This window comes from Pleurodeles waltl, chromosome 10 (assembly GCF_031143425.1).
Source record: "Pleurodeles waltl isolate 20211129_DDA chromosome 10, aPleWal1.hap1.20221129, whole genome shotgun sequence".
Lineage (NCBI taxonomy): Eukaryota > Metazoa > Chordata > Amphibia > Caudata > Salamandridae > Pleurodeles > Pleurodeles waltl.
In genome coordinates, this window is record NC_090449.1 from 8,642,144 (window position 1) to 8,667,576 (window position 25,433).

The following is a 25,433-nucleotide window of genomic DNA, read 5'->3' on the forward strand; positions in this document are numbered from 1 at the left end:
AACCTTTATGCATGGACTCAAGAGTTTGACATCTCAGGGAGTGCCGTGGTTAAACGGAGATTACCCCTTTCTCACAGATATATCATGTCTCAACCAAACACAGGCAAGAACGAAGATGCAGTAAGGTTTCAATCGTTTTTATTCAACACAGTCTGCATTAAATTGTATGGGCTGCAATGATTAGGATAATGAACAATGCAAGAGACAGAACGGTAAAGACAAGAGCCATTATTATGAAGACCCCCACCATCTTGCAGTAACATAGAAAGACAGAGTGTATAATGTCCTATTACCCTATTCTGATAGGCCTAACCTTCTACCTAAAGGAGAGCTGGGCATGTTAAACCTAATATCCCAATGCCATGTCCCTGAGAAGAGCCCTCACCCCTTGTTACCTTGGAATGAGGTCTCTAGTTCAGACTCTGTAGGAACACAAAGTCTGGGTCAGCGTCAAGGCATCGTGCAGCATCGATAGCAGCAATGGTATCTGGTCGGAATCCCTCTGATTATCTGTTTAAAGTGAGGTGTATTTATACAGATCTACTTAGACCCCTGACGTAGGTTGTTCCCAAACAATAGATAACACAGCATGCTTGGGATGGCAATTAATATAAACAATTCCCTCAAAAGCGTGAAGAGGGAACGTACCTAATGTGAACACCTACAGTTTGGCCTAACTATAAACAATGCAGCCATCTTAAAAGAATTAATTAAATAAATGAGCTAAGACAGAGCAAGCTAAACAGGTTAAAAGTCACTAGGTGACGGGGGCACGAGTCTGCAAGCCAAAGGCTAAGCTAACTCCTGATATCCCATTAAAACAAACTAGGATTCACTACAAGAGGACCCTATGTGAGAGGGAAGGTGATGGGTCATAAAGTTTCATTTTTGGTAGACACAGGAGCTACACGCTCTACAGTGAGAAGTGCAGAAGTTCCAAATGTGCCCCTTTCAGGTCGAACATTTTAAGTTGTAGGAGTAGTGAATCAGTATTTGACACCCCAATTAAAAATCCAGTGCAAGTTGAGATTGGCAAATTCCAGGGACTGCATAAGTTCGTAGTTTGTGACTCGAGTCCGGTATCCCTACTGGGAAGGGACTTGTTGTGTAAAACTAGGTGTTTGATTACTTGTTCATCCGATGGAACTGAGATCCAGATAAATAGCAATGATGAGGAACATCCAGCTCCAGAACCCGAGTGTGAGATTACCAATGAGGAGTATCCCTTGACTGAATTTTTCCTGCTGTTCACAGTAAAAGAGCTGCATTCTGATTTGCAGGGAACGGTTCAAGAAAATGTTTGGGATTTGACAGGGAAAGAAGTGGGTTTAATCAAAGGAGTGGAGCCGATTAAGGTCACCTTAAAGCCAAACGCAGAATTTCCACAGCGTCCTCAGTACAATATGCCACAAGATGTCCTGATGAAGGTGGCTCAGATAATTGCAGATTTTGTGAAGCAGGGAGTTTTGAAAGAGGTGTTAAACAGCCCATGTAATTCACCAATAATGGGGTTGAAAAAGCCATGTGGGAAAGTCCAAATTGTTCAGGATTTGAGAAAAATAAATGACGTCATGGTCAAGTGTTGTCCCATAGTGCCCAACCCAGCTGTAATGTTCCAGATTCCAGGCGATGCAGAGTGGTACACAATTGTTGATTTGTCACAAGTGTTCTTTTCTGTGACTCTTCATGAGGATAGCCAATTTCTCTTCAGTTTCAAATTCCTAGATCGTGTCTACTGTTTTTTTTTTTTTTTAATATCTTTTATTGCTTTTAACAAGGGATTATGTCTCATAACAAATACAGATATTAAATTATTCCCAACTGTGTATTATAACCCCCTCCCCCATCTCGCATTTTTTTCATCATTTATTAATCTAATTACAACTCTTCTTGCTGCCAGAATATTAGTCGGTGATCCTTAGTGTATGTTATGTCTTTGTTGACTGTACAGGGTCCGATTCCGAGTCAGATGTGCTATCCTCTGATGAGGAGGCATCCACCGCCTTTAAACTGTCCAGCAGTGTGACCCAGTGTTTGGCGCTGTCTCTGGGTCTTTGACCTTGCAGCGCTTCTTTCAGCAGTGCTGTGCTTTCGATTTCTGCCCACTTCACTAGTGCGTTTTGCCATCTATCCACCAGCGGGCTCCCTGGGTCTTTCCAGTGGGAAGTTATTTCCCTCTTGGCGAGTATTAGTGCCAGATCTATAAACCTGTTGGATATTTGTTTTGCTGAGGGGCGAGGGAAATCTCCCAGTAGAGCAACCAGTGGCGTGGGAGAGATTATTCTTTCTGTACTGGAGGCTAATTTCCTGAACACTTCGGTCCAAAACAAGTTTATTCTTGGGCAGCTCCATAGCATGTGCAGAAGGTCCGCAGATAATTCTTCACATCTGGGGCACTTAGAGTTATTTGTGTTAAAGAATTTGGTTAGTAATTGTGGAGTCAGGTAAGCTCTGTGATAGATGTATACATTTATCAGTTTGAACCTTGTGTTCCTGGATACAGAGTAAATGTGGGAGGTGATTCTGGCCCATTGGGTATCCTCTAGAGTACAATCTAGGTCGGTCTGCCATTTGGATCTAAGTTTGTTTAGTGGGAGACAGGTGGTACTTTGTAGGGACTTATATATTCTCGATACTACCCCCCTCTGGTCGCCTGTTGTGCAGAGGAGGTGGCAACTTTCGTGTACACTCGATTTTGCGCCCCATAGTTTTTGGATACTATTTGTTAAGGCAGAGTGGGAGAGCAATAAGCCAGAGGGTAGGTTGAACCGTTCTTGTAATTCTGTATACTTGCAAAGTTTACCATTGTTAAACATGTCTCCTATTTTTGTGATGTTGTACTTTGTCATTTTGTTAGAGTGCGCTATGATGTGTCCCTTCGGGGTGAGGTTTAGAGCTGTTAGGGGGATCTCGGGTGAATAGGGGGTTCTTGTGTGCGTGCGTTTTAGGAATTGGTCCCAACAATGTCTAGGCGCCTCCCATTCTAATGGGAGCTGTTGCGATGGTTTTTTGGGGTTCAGTAAAAGGTTTAGAATGTTTTCTAGAGGACAGTTTAATGAAATTCGTGGGTTGCTATTGTTTAGGAACTCGCTGCTTATCCTTGCTATCCATTGTAGTTGCCCTGCCCAATAGTAAATCTCTAGGTTTGGTACAGCTAATCCTCCCTCTGAGGTAGGCCTCTGGAGTGTGTTAAGCGTGATTCTGCGTCTGTTCGATCCCCATATAAAATTCACAATTAGGGATTCTATGTTTTTGAATACTCTTTTGGAGATTATTAGGGGGATGGTGGAGAAATAGTATAGTAGTCTGGGCAGTGCTATCATTTTTATCAGGGCAACCCTCCCAAAGACAGTCAGGGGGAGTGTATTCCAGAATTGCATATTATTTTTGAGTCCATTGATAGCTCTCTGTATGTTTCCTTCTAGGAGGTCTTCAAATGTATGGTATACATTGATCCCCAAGTATTTAAATGTATTCGGGGACCAGGGAAGGCCTCTGGTATCTTCGGGCTCTGGAGTGTCTGCAGTAAGCGGAAAGATGATGGGCTTTCTCCAGTTGATTCTGAGACCAAAAGCCCTGCCGAAATGTTCGAGCATGTCTATTGTCCCTGGTAGGCCAGTGTCCAGCTTTTTGAGAAACAACAGCATGTTGTCTGCATATAGTGATATGTGGTGCATTTGATTATTGATCGATATACCCTCAAAGTACCTCCCTGATCTCGCTGTTTGTGCCAGGGGTTCCACTGCCATGGCGAACAGGAGGGGAGACAGTGGGCAACCCTGTCTGGTTCCCCTGCCCACCCGGAAAGAGTCGGAAATAATGCCACCTGTACGTACTCTTGCTGTGGGGTTGGTATAGAGTAGCCTTGTCCAGCGCGTAAAGCCCTCCCCAAGTCCTAGTTTTAGCATAACCAGTTCCAGATAGTCCCACCGCAGGCTATCAAAGGCTTTTTCTATGTCTAATGAAATTATCGCTGCTTGGGGTAGCGTTGTAGTTGATGGCATGGCATGTAATATTGAGACTAAGGGCCATATTTATACTTTTTGACGCAAAACTGCGCTAACGCAGTTTTGCGTCAAAAAAATCAGCGCCGGCTAACGCCATTCTGAAGCACCATGCGGGCGCCGTATTTATTCAATGACGTTAGCCGGCGTTAGCCGCCGGCGCTGCCTGGTGTGCGTGAAAACAAATGATGTACACCAGGCAGCGCCGGCGTAGGGGAATATGGAGCTTGGGCGCCAAAAAATGGGGCAAGTCAGGCTGAGTCAAATTTTTCGCCTCAACCCGATTTGCGCCATTTTTTCCGACTCCCAACCCCCATTGAAATGACTCCTGTCTTAGCAAAGACAGGAGTCATGCCCCCTTGCCCAATGGGCATGCCCAGGGGACTTATGTCCCCTGGGCATGGTCATTGGGCATAGTGGCATGTAGGGGGGCACAAATCAGGCCCCCCTATGCCACAAAAAATAATAATAATAATAATACTTACCTGAACTTACCTTAATGTCCCTGGGATGGGTCCCTCCATCCTTGGGTGTCCTCCTGGGGTGGGCAAGGGTGGCAGGGGGTGTCCCTGGGGGCATGGGAGGGCACCTCTGGGCTCCTTCCGAGCCCACAGGTCCCTTAACGCCTGCCTTGTCCAGGCGCTAAAAAACGGCGCAAAAGCGGCTGGACGTCATTGTTTTTGACCCGCCCACTCCCGGGCGTGAATTTAGCCTGGGAGTGTAAATACGGCACACATGCCTCGGAGTCAATTTTTTAGACGGGAACGCCTACCTTGCATATCATTAACGCAAAGTAGGTGTCCACGCTAAAAAATTACGCAAACTCCATGGACTTTGGCGCTAGACACGTCTAACGCCAAAGTATAAATATGGAGTTAGTTTTGCGTCGGAATTGCGTAAAAAAAACCGACGCAATTCTGGCGCAAACAGAGTATAAATATGCCCCTAAGCGTCTAATATTTTGCGCTGTGCTGCGTTGGGGTATGAATCCAGCCTGGTCTTTATGTATTAGTGACGTCATGTGGGGTAATAGCCTATTTGCCAGTATTCTGCTTAATATTTTATAATCTAGGTTTAACATGGAAAGAGGACGGTATGAGCGAACATCTGTGGGAGGTTTATCGGGTTTTACTAGGGAGATCCTTACGGCCTCGTTAGTTGATTGGGGCAGTTTATTGTTATGCCAGGCTTCTGCGTATAGTTCGCATAGTCTAGGAGCCAACAGGTCTTGGTACAACAGGTAAAACTCCATAGGGAGTCCGTCTGTTCCAGGGACTTTTCCCCTAGCCATACCCTGTATAGCTGCTTTAATCTCTGTGATTGAGATAGGCGCAGCTAGTGCCTGACTGTCCTCTGCGCCTAGTGTTGGGAGGATGAGTGACTCTAATTCCTGGATCTGGGTATTACAGATAGTAACCACTGGGGGGGGCGTAGAAGGTTGAGTAGTATTCAAGGAAACGTGTTTATTTCCTTTTGACCGTATATGCTGCCCCTTGTGAGTGTAATGATCTCAACTATGGGGGTTTGTTGTTTATGGGGCCTGGCAAGCCATGCCAGCAGGGATCCTGCTTTATCGCCCTCTGTATGCTGTCTATTTAAGTGCTGTTTATAATCAATGCGGGACAATCTTGAGCCCGCCTCGACTATTTTAGTTTTCGTATCGTTGAGGAGGGACATCAGTTCGGGATGTGTTGGGAACTTTTGCTCGGTTTCTCTGAGGGAGTCCTCTAGGTTTTTGAGTTCAGTTTCGATAGATTTTCGAACGCCAGTGCTCTCGCCAATGCAGTTACCTCTTGTTACTACTTTGAAGGTTTCCCACTCCAGGGTTCTAGAAGGAGTTGACCCTGCATTTAGAGAGAAATATTCCTCAATGCTTTGGTGTAGGGTATGTTTGAACGCCTCGTCTTCGAGTGCCTCAATTCTCAGACGCCAAGTGGGGATTGCTGGTTTTTCCCCACCCCATGCTAGTGAAATCATTAGGGGATTATGGTCCGATATAGTGCAGCTTAGGTATTCGGCTGTTGTTACTATATGTTGCAGTTCCTGGGAGACCAGGAATGTATCTAGTCTAACGTGTAGATCGTGTGTTGTCAAATAATAGGAGTAATCTCTGCCTTGTGGATTGTGTTGTCTCCAACAATCTTCAAGTTGCCAGTGTTGTTGCCATTCCGTGAAGTATTTGGCAGTTTTTTGAGTTTGCGTGTGTTGTAAGGGGGGGTGTGATCTATCTAAGTGTGTGTTAGATATGCAGTTGGAGTCCCCACCGAGTATTTTTGGGCCTGTAAAGGTCGGCCCTAAGTCTCGTGATAACTTATCTAGGAAACATTTTTGGTCTGAGTTCGGCACATAAAGACCTCCTATTGTCACTTCTTTTCCATCCAGCCTTCCCCTGATTACCACATATCTCCCTTCTTTATCTATTAATGTTAGAAGTGCCTGGAATTGGACCCCTGGGCGGACCCATATTAGTACCCCCCTGGCATAATCGGAGTAGTTAGTGGCAAATATTTGGCCTCTCCATCTTTTTTTGAGCGCTGTGACTTCCTGTTCTAGTAGGTGTGTTTCTTGGAGCAGGGCTATATGCGCTCCTCTGCGTTTAAGGTAGCTATGTACTTTATATCTTTTAGACATGCTATTTAAGCCTCTGACGTTCCATGTTATCATTTTGTAGGTTACAGCCATGTATTATGAATTGTGAATTGTTGATTATGTGTGGGACTGGACCGCTTGACAGGTCTTCTGTTATGCGAGTTTGTGGAGGAGTGAAGACGAGAGTTGTTAGGTTTGTGGATGGTTAATGCGACTTGGACCCCTATAACTATAAGAACAAATTTAAACTCCAACTACCATACCCCAGGACCGGTAACCAAAATTTTCCCCGTCCAAACCTTGAACATTCTTAGTTTAAAGTCCTATAGGAGGGTGGCTTGGCAGGGGCCGAGAGCTTCCGTCCCGAGTCGCTCCCGGGGCCTGGCCGTTTCATATCTAGGACCCGAAAGAATGTACTTAGTAAACCTAGCCTAGTAGCAGGGTCGGAGGGGTCTCTGTCTGAAAATGGTAAGGGTCGTACCAGTATACATACAGGGTATGATCTTTGAAGCTAGTGATTAGATGATCTCCTCCGCAGTGCCCGGCGTGATTTTCGGCAGGCTTGTTAAGGTGTCTTGTGACAATGAGGAGCTCCCGCAGTCTGAATCAAGATCCAAAGTGTTTTCCGGGGATTGTGGGCGAGGGCTCGTTCCCCCGCTTAGGGCTGCTGCAGTTTCCACTGCATTTCTCATCTCGCGGAGGGATTGGAGTCTGGGGGGGGGGGGCCGCCATCGTGGTTCGTTTGGAGGATCTGCTGGCTCTCCCACCTGGTTTGCGCGGGGTCCCAGTGGAGTGGTTCAAGGTGGACATGTTCCAAGCTTCCAGCCCCTCCCAAACTAGTTGCGGCGAGGTGAAGTGCGTTTTACCATCATGTTCCACCCTGAGTTTAGCCGGGAAGAGCATTGCATATTTTCTGCCTTTCTCACGCAATGCACGTTTGGGGACTTTAAAGGAGGCCCTTCTTGATTGCGTTTCCCTGGTGAAATCTGGAGAGATCATGATTCGTTGGTTGTTGCAGGTGATCTCTCCGAGTTGACGTGTTTGTGAGAGAATATAGTCTCTGTCTCTGTAGTGTAGTAGTTTAGCCACTATTGGACGTGGTCTTGCTCCTGGGGGAGGGATCCTGTTGGGTACTCAATGTGCTCTTTCTATTGCAAAGAAAGCTGAGAGGCCCTCCGGGGCCACTGTGGTCTTAATCCAGTTTTCTAAGAAGGACTCCATACTGTCTGCAGACTTTTCGGTTTGCTCAGGGACCCTGACCAGTCTAAGGTTACTCCTGCGAGCGCGGTTTTCAGCGTCTTCTGCTCTGGTTTCTAAGGTTTTGATGCGGGAGGTGAGAACCATGAGTTCTGCAGTTGTTGTTTTTTGTGTTAAAGTCACTGCCGCAAGCGATGTTTCGTTGGTTCCTACTCTCTCCTTCAGTTTGCGATGGTCATCTCTCAGTAGAGTGAGGTCCGTTGCCAAGTTATCTAATTTCTACTCCAATGCTTCTCGGGACTCTCTGATGGCCAGGAGAACTGTGTCCAGAGTAGTTTCATGTAGTGACGCGTCATCTGTGGAGTGCGATTTTATGGGGTGGGTAGTGGGTTTAGTGCTTGCGGCCTCGTCCTGGCTCTGTTCTTCGTGTTTTTTGGTTTTCCCCATGGTTAAAGGAGTCTTTGGATCAGATGTTGGAGTGTTATGTTGATAGTAAGGAAGTTACTTTCGGGGGGGATTCTTCAGAGACTTTAGTATTTGTTGATTTTTTTTTTTTCTGCCGTAGCCGGGGCCGTGGAAAAGAACGAAGGATGGGAGCGGAGCCCGGTGCGTTCCCAGTAGCTTTTCCTCCCCCAGCCAGGTCTGGGGTCCTTGGCGCTGGAGGTCCCCCCTCTTAAGGTCCAGAATGGTAGCCTCGCTAGCCCACAGGCCCCGATTTCTGAGCTCTTCCTCTTCTTTGATTACAGCGTTGTGGGATAGGTGTCACGCCGGCATTGTCGATTGGCGGGGGGGTTGATAGTTAATTGTTTCTGGCCTCCTGAGCTGTTCGGAGGCCCCTGGTAGCTGGTCTGGGTTCCCCCGGGGGGCGCGACTCCTCTGGGGCGGGGGGGTGGTGTCTCCTGCTTCTCTCGCCACCCTCCTCTGGGCGGGGGACTCCCCCGCTCTACTCAACGCTTTTCGTGAGGCCTCAAGGGTGTTGGGCCCGATCCGGGTTCGCGCTCGGTGAGGAGGCCGCAGCTCCGTGGGTGCCCGCTTCTCCCACCTACCAGTTTCACTTCTGCCCAATCGGGTGAACGTCAGAGTCCGGTGGTCCCCCTAGGCCGATCTCAGTCCCCCGGGTCCTGTAGCACTTGCCCCGGTCTCACCGCTCCCCGCCACAGGATCGCTGCTCATTCAGTTAGTTGCGGCCGCCATTTTGACTCGGGTGGTCGCTGTATGAAAAATCGTTCTGCGCTGCATTTAAGACATGATCCGAGTCCATGAGAGTTTCTTTACACTCCCACTGCTCTGTGGCACTATTGCCTGCGGCCAGTTTCGGTTTTCAGGCGTCGATCAGGTATTTTAAGCCGGCCGTGCCCCGTTCGCGGCCCCGGAGCTCTTCCCTAAGCGTGCGGCTCCATCGGCCGCTAGCCACGCCCTCCGATCGTGTCTACTGTTGGCGTAGACTTCCTCAAGGGTACACAGAGTCACCATCCTTGTTTAATCAAATCTTGAAAAAGAATTTGGAGTCATTAGAGTTACCTTTTCAATTAACTCTGGTGCAGTATATTGATGATTTGTTGATTGCATCCAGGACAAGGGACGAGTGCAAGTATGACTCAATTGCCCTATTGAATAATTTGGGAACGTTTAGTCATAAAGTGTCACCATTGAAGTTGCAGTACTGCCAGAAGGTAGTGAAGTAATTGGGTCACCAAATTGAGAAAGGATCGAGGAAAATATCTAGAGAAAGGATCACAATGATACTGCAGATGAACCCCCCTGACTTCACAGAGGGATGTTAGGATGTTCCTGGGAATGGTGGGTTATTGTCGCCAATGGATTCCAAATTTTGCAGAAATCTCAAAACCATTGCAGAAGTTTACCCATAAGGATGTTACAGATCCCATAGCATTAGATGAAGATCAGATGAAAGCGTTCACTGAATTGAGAGTTTGTGCAGAGCTCCAGCATTGGGTATGCCTGACTACACAAAGCCTTTCACACTGTTTTATCATGAGCGTGATGCTGTTCATTGTCTGTCTTGACGCAGGTCCATGGAGATGCTCAGTGCCTAGTAGCATATTTTTCAGCTACCTTGGACCCAGTTGCAGCAGCCTTATCAGGTTGTTTGCGAGCCTTTGCCGCAGTTGGTCATAGTCTTTCACAGTGTGAAGGAATAGAGATGGGATATCCCCTGACTGTAATGGTTCCTCACTCGATTTAGATTTTACTGACAAGGACAAAAACCCAATACTTGACTGGTGCTCGACTGACTAGATATGAGACGAGCATTTTGGGTGCTCCAAACGTGACACTGAAAAGATGTACAGTGCTGAACCAGGCAACCTTACTTCCTTGTGATTCTACTGAAATTGAGAAAGAGGAGGATGTTGTACATGATTATCTCGGAGTAACTGAGTTGTGCATGAAACCAAGACCTGACATCAGAGATACATGATTGGAAGAAAATGACCAAATTGGTTTTGTCGATGGTTCTTATCTAAGAAACAGCACCGGGACACTGAGTGCAGGATATGCAGTGTGCACAATTACAGGTACCTTAGAAACTTCCTGGCTTCAAGGAGTCTATTCTGCTCAGGTAGCGGAATTGGTTGCTCTTACTAGGGCATGCCATGTTTCTGCTCGATTGAGAGTCACTATCTATACAGATAGCCAGTACGGATTCAGAATAGTTCATGATTTTTGTCAATTGTGGTCACAGAGAGGTTTCCTGACCTCTACTGGATCACAAGTAGGCAATGGTGACAGAATAAAGGAGTTGTTATATGCAATTCAACTGCCTCAAGAAAATGCCATGGTGAAATGCAGTGCACATCTAAAGTCCACAGGACTATGGCCCTCATTACAACCCTAGTGGTCGGCGGTAATTTGGAGAAAGGTACTGCCAACAGGCTGGCGGTACCTTTTCCCAAATTATGACATTGGCGGTTTGGTACCTCTCCGTCCGCCAGAGTGGTAACAGCTGCCGGGCTGGAGACTTCGGTCTTCAGCCGGGCGGCTGTCACAATCCCACCCTCGGGATTATGAGCCCACCTACTGCCATGGTTTTCGTGGCAAGCGTGTCACCACGAAAACCATGGCGGTAGGCACTATCAGGGCCAGGGAATTCCTTCCCTGGCACTGATAGGGGTCTTCCCCGCACCCCTTCCCCTTCCAAGAGTTCTCCCCTGCCCTCCCCCTCCCGCACATTTACACATGCATACCCACATCCACCCACGCATGCACACATACATATCCACACACCGCAACACACACCAATATACATTGTCGCACACACGCATTCACAACATACACGTACACTCACATTCAGTCATTCACGCACTTATTCAACGCGACTCACACCTGCATGCACGCATACAAAAACAGACACACCCCCACACACACACACGGACACACCACCCCCCACCCCTTCTCCTGTCGGAGAACCTGACTTACCTGCTTGCAGGGGGTCCTCCAGCAGGAGAAGGGACGCAGCGCTGCTGCCAGCAAAACACCACCAGGCCGTATCATTGCTCATGATATGGTCTGCAGTGTTTTGCTGGCGTGGCGCTGTTGCTGACAGCAGCGCCACCTTACTGCCGTCCACCACCATGACTGTCGGTGGTATTACACCAGCCTTCTGGCAGAATTCTGTCTGCGGTAATAATGCGGGTGGGCGGCTGATGTGTCCTTGGGAAATGGATATGCGGATCAAGTTGCAAGGTTTTGTGCATTGAACTGTATATCGTTCAAAGACAAGTGGGAATTGATGCCTGAAGAAGACACTACATGTACAAGCTTTGCATTAAAAGTGATCGACACGTTAGAAGAGTTGAAAGATTTGCAGAGCAATGTGGATAAAGAAGAGAAACAAGCATGGATCAAAATGAAATGTGTTCAAAGACAGGATGATTTGTGGGCATCTGAGGAGGGTCAGATGGTTTTGCTAAATGGCTTGTTGTCCCAGATGGCAAGATACTATCATCATCAGGCACACATTGGGAGGGACGCCATGGTTAGTTTGTTCAAAATTGACTGGTTTAACCCCAAGTTTAGACAGGCAGTATGCCATTGTTGTGTAATTTGTCAGTAATTAAATGCAGGTAAAGGGACCGTGGTAAATTTGAGCCACATTGGAAGAGCAGGAGGTCCATTCAGCAGAATGCAATTCTGAAATGCATGTGGAGGTCTGAAATATGTGTTGGTGATTGTGTGCATTTTTAGTCATTGGATTGAAGCGTACCCTACAAGGAGAAATGATAGCCTCACAGTAGCAAAATTGTTGCTTAGGGAACTGATACCAGAATTCGGATTTCCAATCTCTTTAGAATCAGATAGGGGAACGCACTTCAATAATGAAGTGATTAAACTGTTGTGTGCAGTACTGAACATTGAGCAGAAGTTGCATTGTAGTTACCGCCCTGAAGCATCAGGACTGGTGGAGCAGATGAATGGTACCTTAAAATCAAGAATTGCAAAAATGTGTGCAGCCACAAACCTGAAATGGCCAGATGCATTGCCTTTGGTATTGATGTCAATGAGAAACACACCTGACAGGAAGACAGGATTGTCACCCCACGAGATTCTCATGGGCAGAGCAATGAGGTTGCCAGCAGTTCCAGCCAATGCATTTGTAAACATAACAGATGATATGGTGTTGGACTACTGCAAAGGTCTGGCTGATGTCGTTCGCTCTTTCTCTCAGCAGGTGGAGGCCATCGCACAACCGCCAATACACGATCCAGGGCACAACCTGAGGGCTGGTGACTGGGTTGTTGTCTGCAAGCACGTACGCAAGACGTGTTTGGAGCCTCGTTGGCGGGGACCATACCAGGTGATCTTAACGACGACACCTGTGAAGTGTGCAGGGATCCTGAACTGGATTCACCCGAGTCACACGAAGAGAGTGGCCTGTCCACTGGATCATGAAGAAGCGTTCTTGAGAGTACCGACAACAGTGAGACAAATTACAGCACCAGAACTGGAAAAGGAGCAAGAAAGAACTGAAACTGGACCTGAGCTCGTTGAAGACGGTTCTATCACCCCTGTGAGAGATGAAAGTGAAGACCTCTAGGAGGGTGCAGAGGAACCTATCGCAACTGAACCAGCAGGAGAGTCAAGTACTGAGAGGGCTCTCCCAGAAGCAAATGATTATGAGACAAACCGAGCAAGTGCCAGACCAAGAAGGGGAGGAAGTTGAGCAGGATCAAAGTCAAAGTGATCTGACTCCTCCTGAATCTGTTGCAGGTCCATCAAGAGAAAACACCACAGAGAAAGAAAAGGGTTTGAGTCCAATCCTGAAGAGAATACTAACAGAAGGCACATGAAAAGGAGATAAGTGGTTGAATTCACAAGTGGAGAAAAGGAAAGAGGTGATTGTTGATCAAACAGTAGAGGAAGAAATCGATACTACGAGAAAAGAGGAATTGAGTGAAGGAGAGTTGAGTGGTGATCGAAAATTGAAAAGAAAGAATAGCAAGTCAAAGATACGCAGGTCCTGAACGGGCATATGCAACTACAAACAAATGGCAACACAAGTTTATTTCTTTTTGTTTTGATAGGGAAGTTCCGAGTCAGTATTTTGAAGTGACCTGAAGAAAATTGATTAACTGGACTGTGGAAACAATCTGAGAAAAACTTTTGAGAAAGAGACTGATGAAATAACCGGATAAGACATTGATAACCTGATTTGACATTTGAAACTGATTTTGACAAACCTGCTAACCGATTTTGACAAAGAGAAGGGTTCCTGGGAGTGAACCTGAACTGCTGAAAGAAGAATTGTCTATTTCTGATTTTGCTACACTTTTCTAAAGTTACTTCTGCTTTCTGATTCTTTACAGATCATGGCTGATGTAGATAAGCAAATCAGGGATGTTAGGCGCTCTAAATATATGAGCATTGTTATGTTTATGTGTGGGATATTGTTTATAGTGTTGATTGCGGGTATGTCTGTTCTTCACACGAAAGGAGCCAACCATACTTCTGCTTTTGGGACTATTACATTAAGGGCTTTAGAAAGATTTAAGTTAGATGAGAAGTATTTGCATGACTTTACTAATGTTCAAGGAGAGCTTTCTTTTAATGTTTTCTATCACTTATTGAGTGAGTATGTTGAGACAGTGGATGCAAAGGATAGTCTTGTTTGTACGAAGATTCCTTCGTCAGTCGAGGAAGGAGTCACTTACCATAGGCTTCCAGTAACCTATGGGATAAGTTGTAGTCTGTTACTAACAAGATTCTATAATCAAGAGTACATCCAATAATTTTACTCCAATCACAATGTCGTGTTTTCGTTTGTTCCTATTATTAGGTATTTGAGTAGAGAAGCTAAGGATAATAACACAGAATTAGTTAGAGGATTCTTTGAACCTACACTAACGTTTGGGACCGCTTATGCGCATAAGAATAACCTCACATGCTTGCTTACATCTTTAGAGAAGAGCTTTTTAGATCACACTGATGACAGGAGAAAGGCACTTAAGGAGAGATTAGAAAAAGGATTAGAGAAAAGGATTAGAGAAAAGGACTTATCAAAATGACTATGCTTCCACCGCAATTAAAATTAGCTTTAGATGCATTACACGTAGGGAAGCTTTGTATATGTAGGCCTAAATCACGCACTGACACTTTATTTGTGGGTATGAGTGAATGTAGGCATGCGTTTTTGTTTCAGAGTAAATGAACATTTATGTTGAATGGGCAGGACCCTGCGATTCCGGGTATCTACTATATTTGTGGACTTAATGCTTATTACTGTCTTCCAAGAGGATGGTATGGGACATGTTATTTGGGGATAGTATTCCCAAAGATTTATCAGATAGAGGATTTGAATAAGTTTACGAAATTGACAATTACATCGTAAGAGACAGAGGAGGGAAACCTCTTCTGCGATAGTGGGAGATATATTTGGTGTGATGATTCCTTCAGTGGGAGTCATCATGAATTCAATTAAGATTCGAAAGTTCTCTACTACTGTAGATAACATGCTGACAAATTTTCAGGGGCTATACTCCTGATAGATACTGAATTGGCTGCGGATCGAACTACGACTCTTCAAAATCATCTTGCTTTAGACATTCTTTTACCGAAAAATGGCAGAGGCTGTAAAATTATTAACTCTAGGCATTGTTGTTCTTATATACCCGATAACAGCAGAGAGACAAGAGACTTACTTACTAATCTGACTAACACTAGTAGTGATTTGAAGGATTTGAAAGAACCAGGTGTTTGGGAAAAGGTTGGTAAGGGGTTTGATTCAGTGGGAAATTGGCTTAGTAGTATTTGGAATGGGGTACTATTGAAAATCATACAGGGAATATTAATTGTCATGGTTTGCTTATTAGGAATATGGGGATTATGTAAATTATGCAAAATAATCAGATTAAAAAGGTCCAAAAATAATCAGAGGAACGAAGAGAGAACTAAAGAAAGAATCTATAGGGAAAATTCAAGGAGAAGATAAAATGTTGAAGAGATAGAATTGTAAAAATTGTGGGTGGTAAATTTGGTGTGATGACATATTTAGTCATCAGAGGAGGGATTGCTAACGCAGATGTCTTAATTAGAAATTATTAATGAAGGTTTACATATTTTGAATAGTGACTTATGTAGAAAAATAAACGTAGAAAAATAATGTGCATTTTTGAAAATGTGACCTCGAAAAATGGCCACCAGTATTCACGAAATGAACTAAATAATGATTAATCCCTATGAAATATTGAAAATTTATTAGATTAATGTAATAATATGTCATATTAAGGGTTATGAATTATATTCTTGCTTATTAATTGTAGGTCTTAACTTAGCGAGTGCTCTGGCCTAGTTTTGCCAGGCTTAATGCAGAAGCTGTATTTCTCAGTGTTTAATAAAAAATGCTGACAGGGCGAACTAACTGTGAAATGCTCACTGTTTTAATAAAATGCTTAGCCGAGTCTTTCTATGAGAACCGACGGACAGGAGATGAGGTCTCTCGTAAAGTAACTAAATGTGTGTAAAGTGTACAAAGGGTTCTTTCCCGCAAACAATGAAGACACTGACTGGAGACGAAGATGCAATAAATTTGATACTTGACGAACCGGATGATGTGTTCACACCACACCGGTGAAAACACACCGAAGGTTTGGTTTGTGATGGCCCTTTTTTCTTGGATATCTCTCTCTCTCGCTCCACTTTGAGTGCGGCAATGGCGCTTTGTTCTTGGATATTTCTCTCTCTCTCTACCTCTACACCTCTCTGTTCCAGGAAAAGTACAAGTAATACCTGATTAATTCCATATTCATCCTTCAATGATAAACCAAACTCTGCATGGTGCATTGCCTAAAGGCCGACAAGAGTACGTATGAGAGCAGAGAAAGACTGGCGGAAGAGAGACAACTCCTGACTGTCCTGAAAAAGCCTTTCCAGGTGGTCTCGTCTCCATCGATTGCCAGGTGGGTACGATGGAAAAGGCAATAAGCAGATTTCAATGCGTTGATGTTTGGGGTGCATTCAACAGAGGGAGCCATGGCCTGAAAAGCGGTTACAGTGGGAGAGCGACTGAAAGACATCACGCATGCTGCAGATTGGTCATTGGAATCGACCTTCAAAGAAACTCTGCTTCAACCCCATCAAAGAAGCAGTTTCTCTGGCGGTAAGTAGGCTTTGAACATGCATAATCTCCGCCTCGATCCTGGTGTGGAATATAAACACTCCAGGTATGTAGAAGAAAGTTTCATTTATGCTAAGAACATGGAAGTGAAGGTTATCAACCCAAGAAGCATAAGGGAAAGATTCCTACCTGTCAGGAAATAAGTTGTAAGAGTGAGATTATTTTCAGAATAATGAATACCGATGTCTTTATTGTAGTTTCTTAAGAAATAAAAATATTGTTGCGGCTAAAGTGAGGTGATGTTGTGCACGGTATATGAACAATTAATGTACATATTTGCTATTCATGAATTCAGAGATGAAATGAATGTTATGGGAGGGTTATAGAAAGAACTGAATAACATGGTTTCACAAAGTTCGGAACAGAGGAACGACCCGTGACACATGGAGAGGTTAGAATTTCCTCCCAGTAGCAAGAGGACACAGATTTTAAAAAATCTTTTTTATTGAGTTTCTTAAGTAAAAGAAAGTGCAACCAAACAAGCAGTGGCAAGTCACAGTAGGCGTAGATCACTAGGGTAAAAGGCAGCTTCAGATGTATAGGAAGTACAGTATAATTGGGATACTTCAAAAACAGGGACATTTCCACAGACCCATGGTCTACTCAACCCCATTAGGGCATCTTCATAATCATTTCCTCCCCCCTCCCTGGGCTTTACAAGCAGACTTGCAGTGGCTTTGCAGTGACCATTTCCCATTTCTTGGGGCGTCCTCTGCTCAGGTAGATTTTTTTTTCCGTGAGCATGCACCAATCCATATCATTTTGCCAGCCCTATAACTTTGCGGGTTTATCACTCCCCACCTCTGGGCAATGATTCTGTTGGCCACCCCAAGGCCGAGGGACAGCCAGAGCTCACTGTATCGAGGTGGTGGTTTGTCACCCCAGATATTGAGTATGCAACATTTGATTGTGTTCAGCATCTGGTAACCTGGCACTTTCATCATGGCTCTGATGGAGGACCAGTAGGGTTTATTTGTGGACATCCGCAGATCACATGTAGGAACGTTCCTCTTTCCCCACATCCCAGCAACCAGGCCACCGTTGGACGTCCACCCATGGCATGATGAGTGGTGCGTGAATAATAGGAGCAATATAGAATGCATAACTGGACCAGCCTGAAGCTGAATTTGTTTGCAATTTCCCGGGGCCCCCCAGGGCTTCCTCCCATTCACACTCTTCAAATTGCCCTGTGTCTGCCTCCCATTTGGCTTCAAGGGCCGGCATGGTGTCAGGAGCGTTATTTAATAATTTTCTATATATCAGGAATATGGCTTTCTTGCACAGCCATTCTGACAGAACACAGTCCCACAGTGGGGAGGACTTCTCAATGGTACTATTAGATGGTATGTGTGTGGCAAGACCATGTTTGAGTTGCATATATTTATAACTTTGTGTGGGCGTGTAAGGAAATGCCTCCTTGGCATGGTTGCCCCCTGACTTTTTGCCTTTGCTGATGCTATGTTTACAATTGAAAGTGTGCTGAGGCCTGCTAACCAGGCCCCAGCACCAGTGTTCTTTCCCTAACCTGTACTTTTGTATCCACAATTGGCAGACCCTGGCATCCAGATAAGTCCCTTGTAACTGGTACTTCTAGTACCAAGGGCCCTGATGCCAAGGAAGGTCTCTAAGGGCTGCAGCATGTCTTATGCCACCCTGGAGACCTCTCACTCAGCACAGACACACTGCTTACCAGCTTGTGTGTGCTAGTGAGGACAAAACGAGTAAGTCGACATGGCACTCCCCTCAGGGTGCCATGCCAGCCTCTCACTGCCTATGCAGTATAGGTAAGACACCCCTCTAGCAGGCCTTACAGCCCTAAGGCAGGGTGCACTATACCATAGGTGAGGGTACCAATGCATGAGCATGGTACCCCTACAGTGTCTAAACAAAACCTTAGACATTGTAAGTGCAGGGTAGCCATAAGAGTATATGGTCTGGGAGTCTGTCAAACACGAACTCCACAGCACCATAATGGCTACACTGAAAACTGGGAAGTTTGGTATCAAACTTCTCAGCACAATAAGTGCACACTGATGCCAGTGTACATTTTATTGTAAAATACACCCCAGAGGGCACCTTAGAGGTGCCCCCTGAAACTTAACCGACTATCTGTGTAGGCTGACTAGTTTTAGCAGCCTGCCACAAACCGAGACATGTTGCTGGCCCCATGGGGAGAGTGCCTTTGTCACTCTGAGGCCAGTAACAAAGCCTGCACTGGGTGGAGATGCTAACACCTCTCCCAGGCAGGAATTGTCACACCTGGCGGTGAGCCTCAAAGGCTCACCTCCTTTGTGCCAACCCAGCAGGACACTCCAGCTAGTGGAGTTGCCCGCCCCCTCCGGCCAGGCCCCACTTTTGGCGGCAAGGCCGGAGAAAATAATGAGAATAACAAGGAGGAGTCTCTGGCCAGTCAGGACAGCCCCTAAGGTGTCCTGAGCTGAGGTGACTCTAACTTTTAGAAATCCTCCATCTTGCAGATGGAGGATTCCCCCAATAGGGTTAGGAATGTGACCCCCTCCCCTCGGGAGGAGGCACAAAGAGGGTGTACCCACCCTCAGGGCTAGTAGCCATTGGCTACTAACCCCCCAGACCTAAACACGCCCTTAAATTTAGTATTTAAGGGCTACCCTGAACCCTAGAAAATTAGATTCCTGCAACTACAAGAAGAAGGACTGCCTAGCTGAAAACCCCTGCAGAGGAAGACCAGAAGACGACAACTGCCTTGGCTCCAGAAACTCACCGGCCTGTCTCCTGCCTTCCAAAGATCCTGCTCCAGCGACGCCTTCCAAAGGGACCAGCGACCTCGACATCCTCTGAGGACTGCCCCTGCTTCGAAAAGACAAGAAACTCCCGAGGACAGCGGACCTGCTCCAAGAAAAGCTGCAACTTTGTTTCCAGCAGCTTTAAAGATCCCTGCAAGCTCCCCGCAAGAAGCGTGAGACTTGCAACACTGCACCCGGCGACCCCGACTCGGCTGGTGGCGATCCAACACCTCAGGAGGGACCCCAGGACTACTCTGATACTGTGAGTACCAAAACCTGTCCCCCCTGAGCCCCCACAGCGCCGCCTGCAGAGGGAATCCCGAGGCTTCCCCTGACCGCGACTCTTTGAACCTAAAGTCCCGACACCTGGGAGAGACCCTGCACCCGCAGCCCCCAGGACCTGAAGGACCGGACTTTCACTGGAGAAGTGACCCCCAGGAGTCCCTCTCCCTTGCCCAAGTGGAGGTTTCCCCGAGGAACCCCCCCCTTGCCTGCCTGCAGCGCTGAAGAGATCCCGAGATCTCTCATAGACTAACATTGCGAACCCGACGCTGGTTTCTACACTGCACCCGGCCGCCCCCGCGCCGCTGAGGGTGAAATTTCTGTGTGGACTTGTGTCCCCCCCGGTGCCCTACAAAACCCCCCTGGTCTGCCCTCCAAAGACGCGGGTACTTACCTGCAAGCAGACCGGAACCGGGGCACCCCCTTCTCTCCATTCTAGCCTATGTGTTTTGGGCACCACTTTGAACTCTGCACCTGACCGGCCCTGAGCTGCTGGTGTGGTGACTTTGGGGTTGCTCTGAACCCCCAACGGTGGGCTACCTTGGACCAAGAACTGAACCCTGTAAGTGTCTTACTTACCGGGTAAAACTAACAAAAACTTACCTCCCCCAGGAACTGTGAAAATTGCACTAAGTGTCCACTTTTAAAACAGCTATTTGTCAATAACTTGAAAAGTATACATGCAATTTTTATGATTTAAAGTTCCTAAAGTACTTACCTGCAATACCTTTCAAATGAGATATTACATGTAGAATTTGAACCTGTGGTTCTTAAAATAAACTAAGAAAAGATATTTTTCTATAACAAAACCTATTGGCTGGATTTGTCTCTGAGTGTGTGTACCTCATTTATTGTCTATGTGTATGTACAACAAATGCTTAACACTACTCCTTGGATAAGCCTACTGCTCGACCACACTACCACAAAATAGAGCATTAGTATTATCTATTTTTACCACTATTTTACCTCTAAGGGGAACCCTTGGACTCTGTGCATGCTATTCCTTACTTTGAAATAGCACATACAGAGCCAACTTCCTACATTGGTGGATCAGCGGTGGGGTACAAGACTTTGCATTTGCTGGACTACTCAGCCAATACCTGATCACACGACAAATTCCAAAATTGTCATTAGAAATTGATTTTTGCAATTTGAAAAGTTTTCTAAATTCTTAAAAGACCTGCTAGGGCCTTGTGTTAGATCCTGTTTAGCATTTCTTTTAGAGTTTAAAAGGTTGTAAAAGTTTGAATTAGATTCTAGAACCAGTTGTAGATTCTTAAAAAGTATTCCAACTTTTAGAAGCAAAATGTCTAGCACAGATGTGAATGTGGTGGAACTCGACACCACACCTTACCTCCATCTACAGATGAGAGAGCTAAGGTCACTCTGTAAACTAAAGAAAATAGCAATGGGCCCCAAACCTACCAAAGTACAGCTCCAGGAGCTTTTGGCAGAGTTTGAAAAGGCCAACCCCTCTGAGGATGGCAACTCAGAGGATGAAGATAGTGACTTGGAGGGAAATTCCCCCCCTCCAGTCCTACTTAGGGAGAGCAGGGCTTCTCAAGCCCTGACTCCACAAATAATAGTCAGAGATGCTGGTTCCCTCACAGGAGGGACCAACAACTCTGAAATCACTGAGGATAACTCCAGTGAAGAGGACATCCAGTTAGCCAGGATGGCCAAAAGATTGGCTTTGGAAAGACAGATCCTAGCCATAGAGAGGGAAAGGCAAGAGATGGGCCTAGGACCCATCAATGGTGGCAGCAACATAAATAGGGTCAGAGATTCTCCTGACATGTTGAAAATCCCCAAAGGGATTGTAACTAAATATGAAGATGGTGATGACATCACCAAATGGTTCACAGCTTTTGAGAGGGCTTGTGTAACCAGAAAAGTGAACAGATCTCACTGGGGTGCTCTCCTTTGGGAAATGTTCACAGGAAAGTGTAGGGATAGACTCCTCACACTCTCTGGACAAGATGCAGAATCTTATGACCTCATGAAGGGTACCCTGATTGAGGGCTTTGGATTCTCCACTGAGGAGTACAGGATTAGGTTCAGGGGGGCTCAAAAATCCTCGAGCCAGACCTGGGTTGACTTTGTTGACTACTCAGTGAAAACACTAGATGGTTGGATTCAAGGCAGTGGTGTAAGTAATTATGATGGGCTGTACAATTTATTTGTGAAAGAACACCTGTTAAGTAATTGTTTCAATGATAAACTGCATCAGCATCTGGTAGACCTAGGACCAATTTCTCCCCAAGAATTGGGAAAGAAGGCGGACCATTGGGTCAAGACAAGGGTGTCCAAGACTTCAACAGGGGGTGACCAAAAGAAAGGGGTCACAAAGACTCCCCAGCAGAAGGGTGATGAGACAACCAAAACTAAAAATAGTAAAGAGTCTTCTACAGGCCCCCAAAAACCTGCACAGGAGGGTGGGCCCAGAGCCTCTTCACAAAACAATGGGTACAAGGGTAAAAACTTTGATCCCAAAAAGGCCTGGTGTCATAGCTGTAAACAGCATGGACACCAAACTGGAGACAAGGCCTGTCCCAAGAAAGGTTCCACTCCAAACTCCCATCCAGGTAACACTGGTATGGCTAGTCTCCAAGTGGGATCAACAGTGTGCCCAGAGCAAATCAGGGTCCACACTGAAGCTACTCTAGTTTCTGAGGGTGGGGTGGATTTAGCCACACTAGCTGTCTGGCCGCCTAACATGCAAAAATACAGACAGCAACTCTTAATTAATGGGACTAGAATAGAGGGCCTGAGGGATACAGGTGCCAGTGTCACCATGGTGACAGAGAAACTGGTTTCCCCTGGCCAATACCTGACTGGAAAAACTTACACAGTCACCAACGCTGACAATCAGAGAAAAGTACATCCCATGGCAATGGTTACTTTAGAATGGGGAGGGGTCAATGGCCTGAAACAGGTGGTGGTCTCCTCAAATATCCCAGTGGACTGTCTGCTTGGAAATGACCTGGAGTCCTCAGCATGGGCTGAGGTAGAGCTAAAAACCCATGCAGCAATGCTGGGTATCCCTGAACTGGTGTGTGTGAAAACAAGAGCACAATGCAAGGCACAGGGTGAAAAAGTAGAGCTGGAGTCTGGAAAAATGGCCCAGCCTACCAAGAGAACAGGAAAGTCAGTTGGGAAACCAACTGCAACACAGCAAAAGAAAGGGAACCTCTCTTCTCAGGAAGAAGTTCTGCCCTCTGAGGGAACTGAGCCTTTGGAGCTTGAACCTTATCAGGTTGAGCTCTTAGGCCCAGGGGGACCCTCAAGGGAAGAGCTGTGTAAGGGACAAGAAACCTGTCCCTCTCTTGAAGGCCTTAGGCAGCAAGCTGCTGAAGAATCCAAAGGCAAGAAAAATGGAACACATAGGGTCTATTGGGAAGATGGGCTCCTGTACACTGAGGCCAGAGACCCCAAACCTGGTGCCACTAGGAGAGTGGTAGTGCCTCAGCTGTTCAGAGAGTTCATCCTAACATTGGCCCATGACATTCCCCTTGCTGGACATTTGGGACAAACCAAGACGTGGGAGAGGTTAGTCAACCACTTCTACTGGCCCAATATGTCCAACATGGTTAAGGAGTTTTGCCTCTCCTGCCCCACCTGTCAAGCCAGTGGTAAGACAGGTGGGCATCCAAAGGCCCCCCTCATTCCACTTCCAGTGGTGGGGGTGCCCTTTGAAAGAGTGGGTGTGGACATAGTTGGTCCACTGGAACCTCCCACAGCCTCAGGAAATATGTATATCCTGGTAGTAGTGGATCATGCTACCAGGTATCCTGAAGCTATTCCCCTTAGGTCGACTACTGCCCCTGCAGTAGCCAAGGCCCTCATTGGTATCTTTACCAGAGTGGGTTTCCCTAAGGAGGTGGTGTCTGACAGAGGTACCAACTTCATGTCAGCATACCTAAAGCACATGTGGCATGAGTGTGGAGTGACTTATAAATTCACTACACCATACCATCCACAAACTAATGGCTTGGTTGAGAGATTCAACAAGACATTAAAGGGCATGATCATGGGGCTCCCAGAAAAACTCAAAAGGAGATGGGATGTCCTCCTGCCATGTCTGCTTTTCGCTTACAGGGAGGTACCACAGAAGGGAGTAGGGTTCTCACCCTTTGAACTTCTGTTTGGTCATCCTGTAAGGGGACCACTTGCCCTTGTTAAAGAAGGCTGGGAGAGACCTCTCCATGAGCCTAAACAGGACATAGTGGACTATGTACTTGGCCTTCGCTCTAGAATGGCAGAGTACATGGAAAAGGCAACCAAAAACCTTGAGGCCAGCCAACAGCTCCAGAAGTTTTGGTATGACCAAAAGGCTGCACTGGTTGAGTTCCAACCAGGGCAGAAAGTCTGGGTTCTGGAGCCTGTGGCTCCCAGGGCACTCCAGGACAAATGGAGTGGCCCTTACCCAGTACTAGAGAGGAAGAGTCAGGTCACCTACTTGGTGGACCTGGGCACAAGCAGGAGCCCCAAAAGGGTGATCCATGTAAACCGCCTTAAGCTCTTCCACGACAGGGCTGATGTCAATCTGTTGATGGTAACAGATGAGGATCAGGAGGCAGAGAGTGAACCTCTCCCTGATCTTCTGTCATCAGACCCAAAAGATGGTACAGTAGATGGAGTGATCTACTCAGACACCCTCTCTGGCCAACAACAAGCTGATTGTAGGAGAGTCCTACAACAGTTTCCTGAACTCTTCTCCTTAACCCCTGGTCAGACACACCTGTGTACCCATGATGTGGACACAGGAGACAGCATGCCTGTCAAGAACAAAATCTTTAGACAGTCTGACCATGTTAAGGAAAGCATCAAGGTGGAAGTCCACAAGATGCTGGAATTGGGAGTCATTGAGCGCTCTGACAGCCCCTGGGCTAGCCCAGTGGTCTTAGTCCCCAAACCTCACACCACAGATGGAAAGAAAGAGATGAGGTTTTGTGTGGACTACAGAGGGCTCAATTCTGTCACCAAGACAGATGCTCATCCAATTCCAAGAGCTGACGAGCTCATAGACAAATTAGGTGCTGCCAAATTCTTAAGTACCTTTGACTTGACAGCAGGGTACTGGCAAATAAAAATGGCACCTGGAGCAAAAGAAAAGACAGCATTCTCCACACCTGATGGGCATTATCAGTTTACTGTTATGCCCTTTGGTTTAAAGAATGCCCCTGCCACCTTCCAAAGGTTGGTGAATCAAGTCCTTGCTGGCTTGGAGTCCTTTAGCACAGCTTATCTTGATGATATTGCTGTCTTTAGCTCCACCTGGCAGGATCACCTGGTCCACCTGAGGAAGGTTTTGAAGGCTCTGCAATCTGCAGGCCTCTCTATCAAGGCATCCAAATGCCAGATAGGGCAGGGAACTGTGGTTTACTTGGGACACCTTGTAGGTGGAGGCCAAGTTCAGCCACTCCAACCCAAGATCCAGACTATTCTGGACTGGGTAGCTCCAAAAACCCAGACTCAAGTCAGGGCATTCCTTGGCTTGACTGGGTATTACAGGAGGTTTGTGAAGGGATATGGATCCATTGTGACAGCCCTCACTGAACTCACCTCCAAGAAAATGCCCAAGAAAGTAAACTGGACTGTGGACTGCCAACAGGCCTTTGACACCCTGAAACAGGCAATGTGCTCAGCACCAGTTCTCAAAGCTCCAGATTATTCTAAGCAGTTCATTGTGCAGACTGATGCCTCTGAACATGGGATAGGGGCAGTTTTGTCCCAAACAAATGATGATGGCCTTGACCAGCCTGTTGCTTTCATTAGCAGGAGGTTACTCCCCAGGGAGCAGCGTTGGAGTGCCATTGAGAGGGAGGCCTTTGCTGTGGTTTGGTCCCTGAAGAAGCTGAGACCATACCTCTTTGGGACTCACTTCCTAGTTCAAACCGACCACAGACCTCTCAAATGGCTGATGCAAATGAAAGGTGAAAATCCTAAACTGTTGAGGTGGTCCAT